Source organism: Pteropus medius, unplaced genomic scaffold (genome assembly GCF_902729225.1).
Source record: "Pteropus medius unplaced genomic scaffold, Ma_sr-lr_union100, whole genome shotgun sequence".
In the NCBI taxonomy this organism is placed as follows: domain Eukaryota; kingdom Metazoa; phylum Chordata; class Mammalia; order Chiroptera; family Pteropodidae; genus Pteropus; species Pteropus medius.
Window position 1 is genome coordinate 4,390,693 of NW_024353517.1, and position 7,465 is coordinate 4,398,157.

At 39.5% G+C, this 7,465-nt stretch overlaps 1 pseudogene; it reads left to right on the plus strand.

The window, feature by feature from the left end:
- Nucleotides 1-2,515: 2,515 nt before the first annotated feature.
- LOC120593120 (uncharacterized) lies at nt 2,516-2,667 on the plus strand (annotated as a pseudogene).
- Nucleotides 2,668-7,465: the final 4,798 nt, after the last annotated feature.

Genomic DNA, 7,465 nt, shown 5'->3' on the forward strand with positions numbered 1-7,465 from the left:
CCTTCTGAGGTCCCTGGCTTACAGACCCTTCCTTCCTCCTTGGCAAAAATGTGGGGTGGAAGGGTCAGAGACACAGATTATTACCTCCAAACTGGTGTCCCCACCCAAACTTCCTATCGTCCCAAGCCCTTAGCTCTTTTGGATGTACTTTTTATTTCAAAGGAAAATAGATTTTTTTGAGAAAAAAAGTGATAGAGATTTAAATTTTTCTATAATAAAACCCATTTACTGAACGCCTATTGTAGCCATTTACCATGCTGGACAATCTCCTTTTGGTATGTGACTTAATCCTCACAACCACTCTGAGGTCCCCATGATCGCCTTTCTTTTACAATGAGGAAACATAGTTCACAGTGTCTTGCCCAGGGCCACACTGTTCATATGTGACAGAGCGGGCATTCAGAAGTCCATTACATCATGTTATCATGAGGCGTTAGTATTCATGTTGTCATTACAAAAAACACATCCAGATAATTTCTGATCCTAAGATGGTCACTATCTCAATCCAAAAACTCTTATTAAATACCTCATTGTGGCTGGCGCTGTTCTAAGGACTGCTCAGGGTAAACTATAACTGAGTCAAACAGCAGGCATTGGCTACTTACCATATGATCGGCATTAGGTCATGAGAAGAAGAGAAATTTTAAAAGACTTAAATTCTTTCCCTCAAAGAGCTTACAATCACATTGGGAAGTCAAGACTAAAGCATGCAGAACAGATTTAATCCAAGCGGTGATCATTTGAGGGGCAGTGAGCAGGCCTGACGAATGTGATAGAAGATGTTGAAGAGGGGGAGGGACCAATCTGGAAAGATAAAATGAAGTCCCTTTGGGAGTTTAGATTGAAATAGGCAGTAGAGCGCCCCTTATGGTTCTTAAGTTGTGCCACCAAAAAAAAAAAGTGCTTAAGACCCATTCTGAAGATTCTGGAGAGCACTGATTAGAGTGAGATAAGACTGAATTCAAGGCAGTATTCCAGGTATCTCCAGGCCATCACGTTTTAACAGAAACATGACCGCTGGGGGCTGGTATACAAAGCCTACAGTTCTTACCTGATATGACGTATCTCTACTTTAGACTTTGTTAGATAAAATAATCATGAGTTACCTGTGATCCGGCACCTACCTTTCACCCTTTAAGTATCTGCACACTTCTCTAACTCCCAAGCCGAGGCACACCCATATTTATGATCTGGGCTCTGGCACCACACAGCTTCATCCATTTATGCTTCTCCTCAGCTCAGAAACTTCCTCTTGTCCAGCCCAACCTACATTCTTCACATTGTCTAGGCCTTGCTCCTCAAGCAGCATGCCCTTATTGGCCTTTTACCCCTTCTTCCCTTTCCTACTTCTAAGGCTGGTTCCAAAAGACTTACTGCTTGTTGGCCTCATCCCAGTCTGTCGTGCCCTGTCCACCCCCAACCTTGGCTGGTGCTCTGTGTTCTTACCTTGTGGGTGAAGCCGGACTTCCCCAAGGCTCCTATGAGAAGACCTGAGAGAATACAGTAGATATGTTAACAACCCACTCTTCCAGAAGTTCTGATGTCTCTCTATAATAAGTTAGATTATCAGAAAGCAAAATATCTAAACACCTTGCAAGAAATGCTCTTGTTAATTATTTATCTTCAACCTTTATTTAACAAGGATCTCCATTTGAACACCATTCTATCTCTTGCAAAACTTTAATTGGAGGTATTGCCAAGTATATTCACATTAGAGGCAGTAAAATGTAGCGGTTAAGAATCAGTGTTCTGCAGTTAGCCTGAATCCAAAAGCTAGCAATTCATTTAACTTCTCAAGACCCCAGTTTCCTCATCTGAAATATTAGGTTAATAATATAGTCACATCATAGGTGTGTTGTGATACTTAAAATAGATAATTCCTTTAACTGGCATAATGCTTAACACATGGCAAACAGTCAATAAAGGGTAGCTATTATTGCATTACTAGGACATAAACAATATGTTACTTTTAGAGTTTAAATCTGGGGAGAAATGTTTTGTCAGGCAATGGGATGTGTGTAAGACAGCATACATCTCTCTTTGCAGTCACACATAGGATTCAAAGGTTATAATCGGATCAGATCAATTGGCTTAGTGATATCTACCCCCCTCATTTCCAATTCTATAGTTCTCAACCATGGCTGCATATTAGAATGACCCAGGGAGCTTTAGACCACATGAATCCAGATCTCTGCGAGTAGTCTGAGTATCGGTATTTTTCAAAAGTTCTCCATTGATTCTAAATCATCCAAAAGTGAGAACAATTCATTTAGGACCTCTTTGTTCTCTTTATAATCTTAATTACTCAGGTTTAGATTGTTCCACTTTATTAACTCTTCAAGTCTTTTCTAAAATAGAAAGGTTATGAAACTCACAAGGGATAGATGGATTAATAGACGGACAGACAGAGAGATGACTAACTATTATTATATGCACTAGGATTGTCACAAGAATGGAGAATACAAGATGGGTAAAAGTGGCATTTCCAAGACTTATAAACAAATTATTGAGTATGGTGCTTGCTTCGGCAGCACATATACTAAAATTAGAATGATACAGAGAGGATTTAATTCGCAAAGGGTAATGGAGATGAGGCACGCGCAAAGAAGATTAGCATGGCCCCTGCGCAAGGATGATATACAAATTCATGAAGTGTTCGATATTTTTATGAGAGTTTTGGTGTTGCCCCGCCCCCCACTCTTCCACTAATAAATCCCTATTTCTGTCACAAAAAAAAAAAATTACTGAGTATGAAGATTGAAGGACAGGAATAAATCAAAAGTGACAGGAAGTTTTCCAGTCTAGGTGCCTAAGGGAATGATAACTCCAGTAGCATAAACGAGGAAACAGAGCTGGTGTGTATTTTCTAGTAACTCATAAAGAAACAGACTGACCCAAAATGCACATAATTTAAGATATTTCAACAGCTGCATAAACATATAAAATCACTATACAAATGGAGTGTGAAACATGACTACGTGCCACCTCAAATGATTTCATTTACTCTGATACCTGTGGGACCTGCCACATAAACAAATTATTCTCTGAAAGTAATCTTAACGTCTACTTTTACTGCTGATCTAGAGACTGAGGCTAGCAAAGGACCTCTGTTAGAACAGCTTTCCTGTCTCTTCTCCATATGACATTTGGAGACGGCGTGTGTGGAAATAACATTATTCTGCCATGGTTATTAAAAATGGCCAAAATAGTAGCTCTTGGGAAAAATATAAGTACCCACTTTTTAGGTAAATAATATTTACGGGCTGGGTAATTTTGTACTGTGCCAACTTAGCTAGACAGGAATTGTTTTCAGGAAGCCCCTTTTCTATATGTCTCTAGATTAGAGCTATTCTCAGGAGACATTTGTGTGTGATCAAGAAGATGAAATGAAGCACAGCCACTGCTCTTCAAAAGTCACAAGGTGAGATGCAGTGAGAGACCACGCAGAGGTGCTAAGGGCTCCAGCCTGTCCTCATTTTCCCTGTTTCACATACAGCTCTTTTCCCACTGCTGGCCACGTTGACCTACAGCCACAATAGGCCACCTAGGGCAACAGCCTTCCACAGCCTTCTTTACTAACCCCCATCACAGTCCCTCTGGCAACTGGTTGTGCTTGTCTAGATTTCCCTAAAATCTGACTTGCCCTGAGGAAGGCTGATGAAGAACTTTTCTCTGATCCTCCGACTTCTTTTTTCTGGATCTTACTCCCCAGCTCCTCCCACAACAGTATAAGATCTACTTCTGAAGATAAAATCCCTTGTACCAGAAGACTCATAGTGGTTCTGCTTTCCTGATCAGTCCTTGAATGACACATCGGCCTTTTTTCCCTATCATTTTACCTAAGAGGAACATGTTCCATTGCTTTTGAATACAGAACCAGATGCATTAGAGCATCTCCTGAGAAAATGAGTGAAGGCTGTTCCTGCCCTACGGAGGTCAATTTAGTGAGGAACACAGACATATAAAATGTATATTAATCAGCATAAAAATGACAGGAAGTAGAGGTATGCTTAAGGGGCAGTGAGAGCAGAAAGGAAGAGTCCAGGCTTAGAGAGATAAGCAAGGTGACATGGCAAGGACCTGTCTCCTACAGCATCATTTTTACTAGTCCAGGGCACAGTGCCTTAACAGAAAATTAGTGCTCAGTGAACACATCTTGATTAAATTGAACTCAACTAAATTTGCATAAGGCATAGCCTGAAGCCCTAGGAATACTGCATTAAACAAGACAAACAGTTCATGCCTTTACTTATTTTACAATCTAGTGCAGTGGTTCACAAACTTTAGCATGCATCAGAATCCCCCAGAAGGCTTGTTAAAACCTAGATTGCTGGAGCCATTTCCAGTTTCTCATTCAGTATGTCTGTGGTAGGGCCATGGAATTTGAGTTTTTAATGATTTTCTAAGAGATGCTGTTGCTGCTCGTCCAGGGACCTACTTTAAAACTGCTGGTGTAACAGTTCTCAACCTGGTTATACACTAGATACAGGGGTCCCCAACACCCAGGCTGCAGACTGGTACCAGTCTGTGGCCTGTTATGAACCAGGACACACAGCAGGAGATGAGCAGCAGGCTAGCAAGAGAAGCTTCATCTGTATTTGCAGCTGCTCCCCAGCACTAGCATCACCTTCTCAGCTCCACCTCAGATCCTCAGGCATTAGATTCTCATAGGAGCACTGGTCGCTGGTGCCACAAAGGTTGGGGACCACTGCACTAGAATCACTTGGGCCACTTTTTAAAAATACCTTGCTAGGAGCATCACCTCAGACCTATGAAGTCATGTTTTAAAAGCTCTGCAGGTGATTTTAACGTGTAGGTCAACTTCAAAACCACTGACACGAAGAATAGCAGCAGTTAGCACTTATTGCTTGTTTGCCAGACACCATCTAAAGATCCCGTACACATCCTCACATCTAATCCCACTTTACAGGTAAGAAAACTGAGGCTCAGAGAGGTGAGATGAGCTGGCCAAGATTACATAGGAAGTGTTAACAGGAGAGGAACGATGGAACCTGGGTCTCTCTGACCACGGAGGCTACATTCGCAACCACCAATGCCTGTGCCACATGGGCCTCACAGAAACAGCATGTCTGGTTTGAATATTCAATAATGAACAGAAGTTCTTCAGGCAGACAAAGACAGGAAAGCTTTTCAGACAAAAGTACAGGCATACCTCGTTTTATTGTGCTTGGCTTTATTGCACTTCATAGATGTTGTATTTTTTATAAATTGAAGGCAAGACCCTCCCCCAGCAAAAAGATTACAATTTGCTTTATTGTGACACTCGCTTTATTGCAGTGGTCTGGAACTGAACCCGTGATGTCTTCAAGGTATGTCAGCACAGAGTTCTGCATCTCTGGAGGTGCTGAAGTAGAACCTAGAAGTCAGAGGGATGGATCTCTGAGCTGGTAGGAGGGCAGGACAAGATGATAGCTGTGACCTACCCTCCTCAAAGAACCTAGAATTCTATAATGAGGCCATCTAGATGAAGAGGAAAAGGAGAAAAATATGGGTAGTGACTTGCTCAGAGGCGCCTTGAAGGAGTTATGAGCAGATGCTTCTTTCCTGCATTGAGTCTCTCTGTTTTGAACATCTACTAATGCTTGGTTCTGAAATTTTATCCACCTCAAAACAACTTTATGCTAGTTATATGTGCTAGATAAATATTAATAAATAAAACCCAGAACATATGACAAGCAAATGTAAGACTAAGAGTGAGGCTATTCATATTTAAATATTCATTTTTTAAAATTAATTAATTTTTTATGGTGACATTCAATATATGACATTCAATAATGAAATTCAATAAGTTTCAGCTGTACATTTTAACAGTAAGGCATATATATATTTACACTGTGTGTTCACTCTCATAGTTAGATTTCTTTGTCACCACATATTTGACCCCCCTTACCCTGACTACCTCTCCCCTCCCTCCTTAAATATTCATTTAAATGTTGAAAGTCACTATTAATTGTTTTCTAAGTTTCCCAATATGTTTATTTTTTTTTATATACTAGTTTATAGTATACAGTTTAATGTTTAGTGTGGAAAGTTTAGAAAATACAGAATAATGTAAAGCAGTAAATAAAAACTACTGTAGTCTCACCAGCCAAAGGAAACTAGCGTTAAAATTTTTGTTAGAACTTCCTAGTAATGTTTTCTCCAAATGTCTATAGGTATGCATATTCTAAAAAGGGAATCCTGCCGAAAATATAATATATAATCTCTATATTTCACTCAACATATACCATGACTATTTTTAATGTTCTTCGATTTGACTCCCATAAATCCTTTCATAATTATAATAAATACATGAATACCTTTTAATAATTATACGCTGCTGAAAAACAACGGTGTAAGAAAATTCAGTAAGTATGGTATTATTGTGGCTGATATTGTGAAAGGCGGATCCATAGGATAGGTGGAGAGCCATCTGTGAGTAGCTGACTCAGAGGAGAGCCAACTGTCCTTCCTTTCTGAATATGTGTTTCTATATTTGAGAAGTGATTCACCTTAAATATTTAATGCTATTCAGGTACGTGAGGATCCTTTGTGAGATTCCAGCCTCAGTAAGAAGCAAGTTTTCCCTTACTACTGGTAAAATAAGGAATGGAATGAATGACTAGAAAGAGGCTGAACTCCCTTCCCAAGGTTATACTTCCTCCTTTGTAGGGAATTGCTGCCCCCGAGAGGTGAGGTCTTCGTAGGAACCTCAAGGCCGCTGGGAGAAAGTGCTCTCTCTTCTTACTGAATACCTTTTCATCCTTTCTTTTCCTTGTTCAGACTACTGCATAATTTCAGTTTACCTAAGAGTTTGCTAGTTCCTTTTATTATCTGACTATGATTTTTTTCTGCTATATTAAAGTCCATATGTACCTAGGAGGATGTAGGACCTGACTCTAGCCTGTCTGAAGCCTTTGGCAGTAAAAACTTTCTCTTTCTGGGGGACTAGTATTGATATGTCACAAACCAGAGAGGACAAGAAGCTCCCTTGGAGAGGCCTTTAAATTATATAGGAAAACTCACCCATAAAGAAATTTACAAGATAAAGTCCAGTAAAATATCTCAAATTCAATGGGGCAACTCTAATTGGTTTCAAAAGACCACTAAGACTTTATATAAATCTAAGAGAAAGAATCATAAAGATTCTCAATAAAAATGAGACTAATCGGCCTGAAGAAAAATTCTCCAGGCTGGGAGGAAAGGTAAGTGGCATGCTGTCATTCTGTCTGTAAGTGCCCGGCAGTAAAATTATACTCTATTGGCTCATAGAAATGCAACTAGTAGGTTAAAATTAGTCTTCAAAAGTTTGAAACTTAAAAGGGATTTTTCCAGGAAAAGGTGATTTTGAAGTGGAAAAGTTTAAGTTTAGATGAGAGTTAAAATTATATCTGACCAAAATAAAGTAAAAACACACATGTTAAGATATGAAGATAACTAAATTATTTTTAAAAATCTAAATAGT